This window comes from Salvelinus alpinus, chromosome 31, assembly GCF_045679555.1.
Source record: "Salvelinus alpinus chromosome 31, SLU_Salpinus.1, whole genome shotgun sequence".
NCBI classification, from domain to species: Eukaryota; Metazoa; Chordata; class Actinopteri; order Salmoniformes; family Salmonidae; genus Salvelinus; species Salvelinus alpinus.
Genome location: NC_092116.1, coordinates 10,049,907 through 10,063,720, shown reverse-complemented (window position 1 = coordinate 10,063,720; position 13,814 = coordinate 10,049,907). Strand labels below are relative to the sequence as shown.

At 46.9% G+C, this 13,814-nt stretch overlaps 1 long non-coding RNA gene across 1 annotated transcript in view; it reads left to right on the top strand.

The window, feature by feature from the left end:
• Positions 1–12,776, top strand: part of LOC139561498 (uncharacterized) — a 50,464-nt gene extending 37,688 nt beyond the window's left edge. The window contains exon 4 of the long non-coding RNA XR_011672158.1: positions 12,426–12,776. This is a non-coding gene — a long non-coding RNA (uncharacterized lncRNA). The remainder of the gene's footprint in view (positions 1–12,425) is intronic.
• Positions 12,777–13,814: the final 1,038 nt, after the last annotated feature.

The window sequence follows — 13,814 nt, the reverse complement described above, 5'->3', positions numbered from 1 at the left end:
ATACCAATGGTAAAGTATAAGCTGTTGGCACGCCAAGTCATTACAGTAAATATCCTGGCAGCGCTGTACATTAAAGTATTTTTGTGGCCATTTATTTTCTAGAGGAACGGATGGAGGTCGGCGTCTGGATGCGTGTGTGTGTGTCCATACGTGCGCGTGTGTATGTGTGTCTGTAGTGACCTTGTCTCTCATTGCTGGATCCCAGTAGGTTGACGAATAAATAAAGGTGTGACGCCTCCCCTGTGAGCCTGTGTTGGCACACAACACCGACACACACACACACAACACACACACACAGACACATACACACACAGACACATACACACCGACACACACACACACACACACACACACACACACACACACACACACACACACACACACACACACACAGACACATACACATACACACATACACACACATACACACACAGACACATACACACACCGACAGACACACACACAGACACATACACACCGACAGACACACAGACACATACACACACACAGACACACACACACACACACACACACACACACACACACACACACACACACACACACACACACACACACACACACACACACACACACACACACACATACACACACACAGACACACACACACACACACACACACACATACACACACACACACACACACACATTCACTCCCTGCACTCTGAGTGCAGCTCATAGCCACTCTCTATATGAATGTATACCTTTGCAGATAGGGATCATGTTGTGTTTTCCTTACTCTCCGAGTGTGCATCCATGTCCATGTGATCATAGTGGATGGTGTTCTATACTGTACAAGTGTGTCTGTGTGTTAGAGATCCACGCGATTATATCTGCAGGCCAGGAAGGTTCAGGGTCATGAAGTATTGTATAAAGAGAAACAATACGTAAACAAATCCATAAATGTATTTTTCTTGTGCAATTTCTATCTATTGGCTACGTTGAGGTTTTTCTTTCATTATTTTAGGCTATCTGGTATTAGAGCATAAGCCTAAGTTTCAGGGTCTAACTGTACTCGCCAAATACCCTACACGGCAAATACCCTACACGCCAAATTCCTTACACGCCAAATACCCTACACGCCAAATACCCTACAGGCAAAATACCCTACACGCAAAATGCTTTTGGGAACGGGCAAAAAAGTTAACATCGATCCACGAAGGCAAAAAGGACAATGTAGGATAGAATTCAATAAGAGAAAAGCTGTGAAATGGAGAGTTGAAAATAAAGAGAAGGGAGGGCCAGAAAGTCATGTTTGGAAAAGATTTGGTTAAGTGATAGAAGAGGATGATAGCAGTGCCAGCTATGTGATGTGTGATGATTGTGAGGTGCTATGCAAATTTGACAGTCACAAGACGGGACTTCAAATAGACCCTACACATCAAGGGAACTGTAGTCTACTGTTCAGATGGGTTAAATGGAAACTGAAATCTGGAAACTGACTGTAATTCTATAACCTCTCACACGGTGTTAATATTAACTCCTGCAGAATTAAGCATTTCTTGCAGTAAAATTATACACCAAAATGTGGGGAACATTTTTACTTGGGAACAAAAATGATTTCTTTCTTTCGGTATCTTGAGAGAATGCATATATGCCCAGTTAGGGACTGTCTGCAAAGGTGCTATCTTTATCAGCATCATACAAGCTGATAAGTATTCCAACCACATAAAATATGCATCTAAGCCAAACTGAAATTTGATCAGAAACATGTTGGGTCATTTTCACAGCTTTCTATTTCCTTACAACCGGTCAAACTGATGTCATTTGGAACTTTTGCACAGAAAATCTTTCCCATTTTTTTTTTGTTATTGCATTTTCTCCAAGGTCCCTAAAGCAGAGATGACAGAGCTTTACCGATGTCAACTAGACTGAAGCATTCATTCTATGGATTTATGACATTCTGGTGAGCAATGGTTTATTTAGTCTTCTAGGGCAACACATAATGACAGAAGAGAAACTGCATGTATCTAATTATAGACAAGTTGACTGGCAAGTAACCTACCAAAATGTCGGAAATTATAAGCAGAAGCCTATCTAAATTTGGCTGGAAAATCCTGAACCCCCTGTCAAGAAATCATTCATCTGTTTCTGACTAGCGTATCTTCTACCGTAGCTGGTTAGAGTTGTGTGCCGGCCTCGGCCGTGCGGTTGTGGATGGGTTATGATCAATTGCTGTGCGGGTGAACAAGCAGCTGACCCGCGCACCACTCCTGTGTGTGTGTGGGTGTGTGTGTGTGCTTTCTCTTGTATCATGTGTGTAGAAACTCTATTTTGAGAAATGCTTTCAGATAGATCTCTCCTTTCTAGTAGCAGCACAGAGCAGCAACAAGCCACTTCCACCATACAGGAGGGCTTTTAGAGCCATCACTAGAGAAGCCATGACACACACACACACACACCCACACACACACACACACACACACACACACACACACACACACACACACACACACACACACACACACACACACACACACACACACACACACACACACGTCAGCAAGCCAGAGCCTTCCTTGGTCGTAGCAGCAGGTCAGAGGTGAAAGGTCAGGGGGAGAGGTCATCAGATGAAAGCCTCGGGTCACAAAGATCGCTCTGCCAGGGGTGAGAGGTCAGGACAAACCGGCCATGCCTTTGCACGTGCCCTAAGCAGGTGTCCTAGCAACCAGGCCTAGTGGGGGAGGGGCGCTTACTAAATAAGTAACTGTATCCACATCTGACAGACACACACACAGAAAGAGAGGCATCGACAAACCTAAATAGGCATAGATACACACACACAAAAGCATAGCGATATACACTACCGGTCAAAAATTTCAAAGCTGTGCAAAGCTGTCATCAAGGCAAAGGGTGGCTACTTTGAAAAATCTCAAATCTCAAATATACACTTTTGGATTACTGCATGATTCCATATGTGTTATTTCATAGTTTTTATGTCTTCACTATTATTCTACAATGTAGAAAATAGTAAAAATCTGTTCTAAAACTTTTGACCGGTAGTGTATCTACACAAACACTAGTGTTGGGCGATATCCAGATTTTCATACCATTTCTCTATCATAAATAAAAAGTTTAGGCAACATGGATCTTGATTCAGGAAGGGATTGATTGTCTCTCCTATAACCAAGAAGGTTGCCTCATCTAGCCTCTTAGCTTGTAAGTTAGCAAACCAAATGCTTAGCTGGATCCCTAAGCTGGATATCATTTATTTGGCAGTATAGTTGACTTCTAGTTATAAAAGCGGTGGCGTAGCACGCACCCCCGCAGCGCCCGTGAGGTGGAGAGGCGGGGTATTTGTTTTTGTCTAAATACTAGGCTTGAGTGGTATCCAGATTTTGATACCTTCATACCTACCTTGTGCCATCCCGGGATATACGGTATTACCGGCACTGAGCACAAGGGCCGCTATATTCAACCCCCTGTAACCCTGTAATCCGAAGGTTAGCGATGCTAGCAAGTACTTGTAAAATACCATAAAGCAGGCTAACGAGTGCATTGCGAACATTTTATAGTCTTTGACCTAAACTATTTGCAGGACAGACATCCCAGCTCATGCCAGCTCATGAAGTTCAACAAGTAACACAAAGATGCTACTCAAAGGTTTCTGCATGCACAAAACAAGTTGTGAATTCTAAACTGTAACTAGATCACCTAGTGCGCAACAGTGTGTGACTCACAAGGCTCCAGTCTCTGGTCGTTGTGTGCTTGTAAACAGACACCACGTGACTGAGGACTACCGGTAAGCTTCATCATGAAAAATTATGTGACAGGTGAAATGAAGAACGCAATCTTCTTTATCTCCTAACGTATTGCACAAGTTGACTGCAGGTATTTACAACAACAAAAGCAGCTACAAATATTCACATTTAGAAAATCTTGTGGCTATTTCCAAATACCCCTGTATATGGTATATACGGTGTACCACCTAAGCCTACCAGTATACAGTATTTCGCCCCAAGTTAAACACACACACACACTCTCACACACACACACTCAGTATGTGAGAGTGCGAGCCCCCCATTGCTCGTTGAGGAAACTAGGAATGTGCTGTCTCACGCATCCTGTCCTCATTGATTAGTTCAGCTTTTAAACGTTGGAATAGTTAGAAGTTCAGTCTCACTCACATCATCCTACAGCAACCTGATCACCCCTGTGGAACAGAGAAGAGAGAGGGGGAATGAAGGAGAGAGAGAGAGAAAAGGAGGGAGAGAGGTAGAGAGAGGGAGAAGGAGCTATAGAGAGAGAAAGTGAGGGAGGAAGGGTGAAAAAAATGACAACTAATTAGATAAAGTTGTATTTTAATTGCGAATTCTGATGGTTGCTGGTGGGAATTCTCTGATTCCAAGAGGGATAACTATCCCAGGTGTGTGAGAGAATTAAAGAGAGGAGGCGGGGGAGAGATGTCGAAATAGGTCTCTCTGCTCTCCTCCTTTCTCTCTCTCCTTCTCTTTCCCCCTCTGTTTCTCTCTCCCTTCTTTCTTTCTCCCTCTGTCCCCCGCCCTCTCGATGTATCTCTTTCTTTCTTTTTCTTGTTGTCCCTCCCTCTCTGTCTCTTCTTTCTCTCACTCTCTCTCCCTCCTCTTTCTCTCTCTCCCTCCTCTTTCTCTCCCTCCCTCCTCTTTCTCTCCCTCCCTTTCTCTCCTCCCTCTCTCAGCAGGTTAAACAGGCGACAGTATGACTGAATGGGTGTTGGGACTGGTGGTTGGGTGGCTGTTTGCTTTTGGGCTTTGTGTGCAATGCAAGTGTGCTTCAGCTGCCGCACGGTGTACACCCGATAGGCCTGGTGATCTTAGCTGTTTGTCTACGTACATTTGTATATCTTTAAGTGTGTAGATCTGAGGCTATGTTTGTTTTATGTGTGTGCGTGTAGTGTGCTGGTATGCATGCAATGTGTAGTTGTGTGTGTGGTTTTGCATGTGCCTGTGTGTGTTTGTAGTTCTATATGTGTATACTGTGTATACTGTGTGTATACTGAATATAGCTCTTCCTCTCCCGACCTCATATGTATTTCTGTATACCATAGGCCTATATACTGTTCATTCCATAGATTTGTGTGCCACAGTGCAGCTTCAGTATTTATGGCATACTGAGTATAAATGACACTTCTAAAAATGTTTGTGTGTCTTTATGTGTATGTCTGCACAAGTGCTTGTGTGCGTTTGTGTAGGATGTTTGCGTTAAAGTGTGCGTGTTTGCATGAAAGCGTGTGAGTGTGTGTGTGGCCCAAGACTGTTGTCAGGCAGATCTGAGTTAGCCCAGCTTTCTGTATTGTAGGTACCTACCTTTTCCGTTCCTCTGTCTCCTAAAGGAAGGAGAGTGGGGGAAACACAGAGCAGGCACATTCCCCAATGCTCACTAAACATGGCCACAGGCGAACTGCAAGCACAGCAAGATTCCCAACTTCTTAAAACAAGACTTTCCTCCCTCTCCCACTCCTACTCTTTTCTCTCTCTTTTCTCTCTCTCTCTCTCTCTCGCTCTCGCTCTCTCTCTCTCTCTCGCTCTCGCTCTCGCTCTCTCTCTCTCTCTCTCTCTCTCTCTCTCTCTCTCTCTCTCTCTCTCTCTCTCTCTCTCTCTCTCTCTCTCTCTCTCTCTCTCTCTCTCTCGCTCTCGCTCTCGCTCTCTCTCTCTCGTTCTGCCTGGGAGATAATCAGAGGAAGAATTCCAGAATGTTAGAATCCTGGAGATTGTTCTTAGAAGGAAATTTGAATGATGAAATATTTAGGATTTCGCTGAAATGTTTTGTCTTTCTGCTGTTTGGGTATGATGTCATTAAGACTTTTTGTGAGCGACCCCCATTCCCACAGATACACACATAAACACACACACACACACGTTCCGATAAACAAGCGCTTAGCCTAAACAGGAAATGCTGGGGCCCCTGTGTGTTTCTGCGGATGTTCTTTGTTGTGAGGTCATGTATGGATGCGATGGTCAGCTACGTTATATACAGAGCCTTTGGAAACTATTCAGACTCCTTGACTTTTTCCACATTTTGTTACGTTACAGCCATATTCTAAAATGGAATAAATGTATATTTTTTCTCAGCAATCTACACACAATACCCCATGATGACCAAGCGAAAACAGTTTTTATTTTTTATGTTTGCATATAAAGAATGCACCGTATTTGCATAAGTATTCAGACCCTTTGCTATGAGACTCGAAATTGAGCTCAGGTGCATCCGGTTTCCATTGATCATCCTTGAGATGTTTCTACAACTTGATTGGAGTCCACCTGTGGAAAATTAAATTGATTGAATTCATCATACCCTGATGAAGACAGCTTGTCTGTCGAAACGTTAGATATAAATCTTTTGCATCTGAGCTCCTAGAGTGTGCGGCTATTTTCAAATTCAATTGATTGGACATGATTTGGAAAGGCACACACCTGTCTATATAAGATCCCAGAGTTGACAGTGCAGAGCAAAAACCAAGCCATGAGGTCGAAAAAATTATCCGTAGAGCACCGAGACAGGATTGTGTCGAGGCACAGATCTGGGGAAGGGTACCAAAACATTTCTGAAGGTCCCCAAGAACACAGTGGCCTCCATCATTCTTAAATGGAAGAAGTTTGGAACCACCAAGAATCTTCCTAGAGCTGGCTGCCCGGCCAAACTGAGTAATCGGGGGAGAAGGGCCTTGGTCAGGGAGGTAACCAAGAACCCAATGTTCACTCTGACTGAGCTCCAGAGTTCCTCTGTGGAGATGGGAGAACAATCCAGAAGGACAACCATCTCTGCACCACTCCACCAATCAGGCCTTTATGGTAGAGTGGCCAGACGAAAGCCACTCATTAACATCTCTGGGTAGGGGGCAGTATTTTCACATCCGGATGAAAAGCGTGCCCTAAGTAAACTGCCTGTTACTCAAGCCAAGAAGCTAAGAGATGCAAATAATTGGTAGATTTGGATAGAAAACACTCTAAAGTTTTTAAAACTGCTAAAATAATGTCTGTGAGTATAACAGAACTGATATGGCAGGCGAAACTCCGAGGACAAACCATACCCTCCAAAAAGAATGTTCATCCTACCACTGATTTCAATGGCTGGCACTTTTACAATAGGGCGAAATCGTGCCCGATTGCAGTTCCTAGGGCTTCCACTAGATGTCAACAGTCTTTAGAAAGAGTTTCAGGCTGGTTTTTGAAAAAAAATTGCCAGAAATTGTCGTTTTTCTAGGTGGCTCCCATTTTGGCTGTAACGTTTCCAAGCGCGTGAATGAGAGGGCGTTCTTTGGTATTTTTCTCCGGTAAAGACAATAATGATTCTCCGTCTTAAATGTTATTGTTTATTTACGTATTAGGGTACCTAATGTTTGATTATAAACGTTGTTTGACTTTTGGAAAAGTTTATTAGTAACGTTTGGGATTCATTTTGTATGCATTTTGATGGAGGGAAACTGGGTGGATTATTGACTGAAGCGCGCCAGCTAAACTGAGTTTTTATGGATATAAAGAAGGACATTATCGAACAAAAATACAATTTGTGATGTAACTGTAAACTTTTGGAGTGCCAACAGAAGAAGATCATCAAAGGTAAGGTATTTTTTATATCGCTATTTATGACTTTTGTATCGCACCTGCCTGGTTGAAATACGTTTTCATGGTTTTGTATGCGGGGCGCTATCCTCAGATAATCGCATGGTGTGCTTTCGCCATAAAGCCTTTTTGAAATCTGACACAGCGGCTGGATTAACAAGAAGTTAAGCTTTATTTTGATGTATTACACTTGTGATTTTATTAAAATTAATTATTTATAATTCTGTAGTTTGAATTTCGCGCTCTGCAATTTCACCAGATGTTGGTCAGGTGGGACGCTACCGTACCACCTGCCCATAAGAAGTTAAAAATAGGCACATGACAGCCCGCTTGTGGTTTGCCAAAAGCCACCTAAAGACTCTCAGACCATGACAAACAAGATTCTCTGGTCTGATGAAACCAAGATTGAACTCTTTGGCCTGAATGCCAAGCGTCACGTCTGGAGGAAACCTGGCATCATCCCTACGGTGAAGCATGGTTGGTGACAGCATCATGCTTTGGGGATGTTTTTCAGCGGCAGGAACTGGGTGACTAGTCAGGATCGAGGCAAAGATGAACGGAGCAAAGTACAGAGATCCTTGATGAAAACCTGCTCCACAGCGCTCAGGACTGGGGCGAAGGTTTGCCTTCCAATAGGACAACAACCCTGAGCACACAGCCAATACAAAGCAGGAGTTGCTTTGGGACAAGTCTCTGAATGTCCTTGAGTGGCCCAGCCTGATCCCGGACTTGAACCCGATCGAACATCTCTGGAGTGACCTGAAAATAGCTGTGCAGCGCCACTCCCCATCCAACCTGACAGAGCTTGAGAGGAGCTGCAGAGGAGAATGGGAGAAACTCCCCAAATACAGATGTGCCAAGCTTGTAGCGTCATACCCAAGAAGACTCAAGGCTTTGATCGCTGCCGAAGGTGCTTCAACAAAGTACTGAGTAAAGGGTCTGAATACTTATGTAAATGTGGTATAAAAAATACAAATTAAACTGTTTTTCTTTCATTATGGGGTAATGTGTGTAGATTGAGGATTAAAAAATATATAATTTTAGAATAAGGCTGTAACGTGACAAAATGTGTAAAAGTGAAGGGGTCTGAATACTTTCCGAAGGCACTGTTAGGCTAGCTGAGGATGCCTTACTGTAGGTTGACATGGCGATGCTGTGCGAATACAGACAAATTAGTCACTGTAACGATATGCCAAATCAAATCAAATCAAATGCTATTGGTCACATACACATGTTGGTCACGTACACACATCTCACTTTTTACTGTTATAATGCGTGTGTTGTGTGGTAAGTGACGGGGTGTGTGTGTATCTCGTCCTACCGGTGTGTCTGTTTGTGACTTGGCTGGGTAAGTGGAGGGTATAATGGCTGTCTCCACTCCAGGTGTGTCTGTGACTTGGCTGGGTAAGTGGAGGGTATAATGGCTGTCTCCACTCCAGGTGTGTCTGTGACTTGGCTGGGTAAGTGGAGGGTATAATGGCTGTCTCTACTCCAGGTGTGTCTGTGACTTGGCTGGGTAAGTGGAGGGTATAATGGCTGTCTCCACTCCAGGTGTGTCTGTGACTTGGCTGGGTAAGTGGAGGGTATAATGGCTGTCTCCACTCCAGGTGTGTCTGTGACTTGGCTGGGTAAGTGGAGGGTATAATGGCTGTCTCCACTCCAGGCGTGTCTGTGACTTGGCTGGGTAAGTGGAGGGTATAATGGCTGTCTCCACTCCAGGTGTGTCTGTGACTTGGCTGGGTAAGTGGAGGGTATAATGGCTGTCTCCACTCCAGGTGTGTCTGTGACTTGGCTGGGTAAGTGAAGGGTATAATGGCTGTCTCCACTCCAGGTGTGTCTGTGACTTGGCTGGGTAAGTGGAGGGTATAATGGCTGTCTCCACTCCAGGTGTGTCTGTGACTTGGCTGGGTAAGTGGAGGGTATAATGGCTGTCTCCACTCCAGGTGTGTCTGTGACTTGGCTGGGTAAGTGGAGGGTAAAATGGCTGTCTCCACTCCAGGTGTGTCTGTGACTTGACTGGGTAAGTGGAGGGTATAATGGCTGTCTCCACTCCAGGTGTGTCTGTGACTTGGCTGGGTAAGTGGAGGGTATAATGGCTGTCTCCACTCCAGGTGTGTCTGTGACTTGGCTGGGTAAGTGGAGGGTATAATGGCTGTCTCCACTCCAGGTGTGTTTGTGACTTGGCTGGGTAAGTGGAGGGTATAATGGCTGTCTCCACTCCAGGTCTGTCTGTGACTTGGCTGGGTAAGTGGAGGGTATAATGGCTGTCTCCACTCCAGGTGTGTCTGTGACTTGGCTGGGTAAGTGGAGGGTATAATGGCTGTCTCCACTCCAGGCGTGTCTGTGACTTGGCTGGGTAAGTGGAGGGTATAATGGCTGTCTCCACTCCAGGCGTGTCTGTGACTTGGCTGGGTAAGTGGAGGGTATAATGGCTGTCTCTACTCCAGGTGTGTCTGTGACTTGGCTGGGTAAGTGGAGGGTATAATGGCTGTCTCCACTCCAGGTGTGTCTGTGACTTGGCTGGGTAAGTGGAGGGTATAATGGCTGTCTCCACTCCAGGCGTGTCTGTGACTTGGCTGGGTAAGTGGAGGGTATAATGGCTGTCTCCACTCCAGGCGTGTCTGTGACTTGGCTGGGTAAGTGGAGGGTATAATGGCTGTCTCCACTCCAGGCGTGTCTGTGATTTGGCTGGGTAAGTGGAGGGTATAATGGCTGTCTCCACTCCAGGTGTGTTTGTGACTTGGCTGGGTAAGTGGAGGGTATAATGGCTGTCTCCACTCCAGGTCTGTCTGTGACTTGGCTGGGTAAGTGGAGGGTATAATGGCTGTCTCCACTCCAGGTGTGTCTGTGACTTGGCTGGGTAAGTGGAGGGTATAATGGCTGTCTCCACTCCAGGCGTGTCTGTGACTTGGCTGGGTAAGTGGAGGGTATAATGGCTGTCTCCACTCCAGGCGTGTCTGTGACTTGGCTGGGTAAGTGGAGGGTATAATGGCTGTCTCTACTCCAGGTGTGTCTGTGACTTGGCTGGGTAAGTGGAGGGTATAATGGCTGTCTCCACTCCAGGCGTGTCTGTGACTTGGCTGGGTAAGTGGAGGGTATAATGGCTGTCTCCACTCCAGGCGTGTCTGTGATTTGGCTGGGTAAGTGGAGGGTATAATGGCTGTCTCCACTCCAGGTGTGTCTGTGACTTGGCTGGGTAAGTGGAGGGTATAATGGCTGTCTCCACTCCAGGTGTGTCTGTGACTTGGCTGGGTAAGTGGAGGGTATAATGGCTGTCTCCACTCCAGGTGTGTCTGTGACTTGGCTGGGTAAGTGGAGGGTAAAATGGCTGTCTCCACTCCAGGTGTGTCTGTGACTTGGCTGGGTAAGTGGAGGGTATAATGGCTGTCTCCACTCCAGGTGTGTCTGTGACTTGGCTGGGTAAGTGGAGGGTATAATGGCTGTCTCCACTCCAGGTGTGTCTGTGACTTGGCTGGGTAAGTGGAGGGTATAATGGCTGTCTCCACTCCAGGTGTGTTTGTGACTTGGCTGGGTAAGTGGAGGGTATAATGGCTGTCTCCACTCCAGGTCTGTCTGTGACTTGGCTGGGTAAGTGGAGGGTATAATGGCTGTCTCCACTCCAGGTGTGTCTGTGACTTGGCTGGGTAAGTGGAGGGTATAATGGCTGTCTCCACTCCAGGTGTGTCTGTGACTTGGCTGGGTAAGTGGAGGGTATAATGGCTGTCTCCACTCCAGGTGTGTCTGTGACTTGGCTGGGTAAGTGGAGGGTATAATGGCTGTCTCCACTGCAGGTGTGTCTGTGAATTGGCTGGGTAAGTGGAGGGTATAATGGCTGTCTCCACTCCAGGTGTGTCTGTGACTTGGCTGGGTAAGTGGAGGGTATAATGGCTGTCTCCACTCCAGGTGTGTCTGTGACTTGGCTGGGTAAGTGGAGGGTATAATGGCTGTCTCCACTCCAGGTGTGTCTGTGACTTGGCTGGGTAAGTGGAGGGTATAATGTCTCCACTCCAGGTGTGTCTGTGACTTGGCTGGGTAAGTGGAGGGAAATGGCTGTCTCCACTCCAGGTGTGTCTGTGACTTGGCTGGGTAAGTGGAGGGTATAATGGCTGTCTCCACTCCAGGTGTGTCTGTGACTTGGCTGGGTAAGTGGAGGGTATAATGGCTGTCTCCACTCCAGGTGTGTCTGTGACTTGGCTGGGTTAGTGGAGGGTAAAATGGCTGTCTCCACTCCAGGTGTGTTTGTGACTTGGCTGGGTAAGTGGAGGGTATAATGTCTGTCTCCACTCCAGGTCTGTCTGTGACTTGGCTGGGTTAGTGGAGGGTAAAATGGCTGTCTCCACTCCAGGTGTGTTTGTGACTTGGCTGGGTAAGTGGAGGGTATAATGTCTGTCTCCACTCCAGGTCTGTCTGTGACTTGGCTGGGTAAGTGGAGGGTATAATGTCTCCACTCCAGCATCTCTAATCAGCACTGCTCCTGGACACTCGTTAGATGTCGGGGTGGGTGTGTGTCCGGCGAATAACTATCAGTGGACTGGAGCCTGTTAGTCCAGTACCATTATTAGTCTGGAAGGACCAGCCTCACACCTCACTGTCTCACACACACACACACCTGTTGTTGTGTTATGGGGTTAGTAGTGGAGTATGGTGTGTTACAATGGAAACCGACTGGTTTGCTTCCTCATCTGATTCATGATTAGAAGTGATGATATTGACCTGCATCCAGGCATCTACACTGTACATGTCCTACATACTATAGGTATCTGACTGTCAAAGGCTTTTAGTGTCTGTCTGTGTCTGTGTGTTTACCAGTGTGTATCGTGTGTGTGTGTGTGTGTTATTCACAGCTATTGTGTGCTTGTGTTGCAGGTACAGGCGATACCCGGCCCACGCAGGTACACACCCACACACACAGAACAGACATGGTGGGACGACAACACTGGCAGGTGAGACATGTTTGTGTGTGAACGCTCTAATAGATTATCGATGCACTGCTGTGCCAGTTGGTTGGCTGAGCCAGGAGCTGGAAATGGGATGAGAGTCCCTTGTTGAAAGACAGACACACACACACCTGCTTGGGTTCTTATAGAAAGCTGAGCTCCATTCTGTCTCTACTCAGGGGAGACGAAAGAGAAAAGAGGAGGAGGGAGGATGCAGAGTGGAGGAAGGAGAGAGAGAGGAAGAAAGAGAGGAGGAGGAGGGAGCCGGTCACTCACACAGGTCAAGCCATGCTGAGAGGGAGGGAGGGAGGGAGGGAGGGAGGGAGGGAGGGAGGGAGGGAGGGAGGGAGGGAGGGAGGGAGGGAGGGAGGGAGGGAGGGAGGGAGAAAGAGGAGGCAGGAAGGGACCGAGAGCGAGGAGGGAGGGAGGGAAGGTCGAGCCATGCTGAGAGAGAGAGAGAGGAGGAGGGAGGGATAGGGAGGGAGGGAGACAAAGAATGAGCAGAAGATAAAGAGGAAGAGAGATAGCCAGCTCTGCATGCTCCTGTCACCTCTCCCCTCTCTCGTTCTCGCTCTCTCTCCCTATCTCTCTCGTTATCTCTCTCTCGTGCTCTCTCTCCCTCTCTTTGTGAACAGATGGGTGGAGGTATCAGATGTTAATGAAAGACGATAGAAAAGGGGGCTATGAAAAGACCATGACCAACAGCCAGCTCTGCGAACACCACACACACACACACACACACACACACACACACACACACACACACACACACACACACACACACACACACACACACACACACACACACACACACACACACACACACACACACACACACACACAGTCCTGCTGGAACATATGCATCTTACTGACAACACTGACACACACTCACAATTTCACATACACATTCAACCACATTCTCTGTTGCTCTCCCACTCTCCTCTCTCTCTCCTCTCTCTCTCCTCCCTCTCTCCTCCCTCTCTCTCTCCCTCTTTCTCTCCCTCTCTCACCCACTCTCTCTCTCTCCCTCCTCCGTCTCTCTCCTCCCTCCCTCTTGCTCTCTCCTCCCTCCCTCTTTCTTTCTCTCTCTCCTCCCTCTCCCTCTCTCTCTCCTCCCTCTCTCTCTCCCTCTTTCTCTCCCTCTCTCCCCCTCTCCCTCTCTCTCCCTCCTCCGTCTCTCCTCCCTCCCCCTTCTCTCTCTCCTCCCTCTCCCTCTCTCTCTCCCCATCTCTCTCTCTCTCCTCCCCCTCTCTTTGTTCTCTGCAGACTGTTCTAATGCTCATACTCCAGCTCTCCCATTAGACTGTCTGATGGTGTT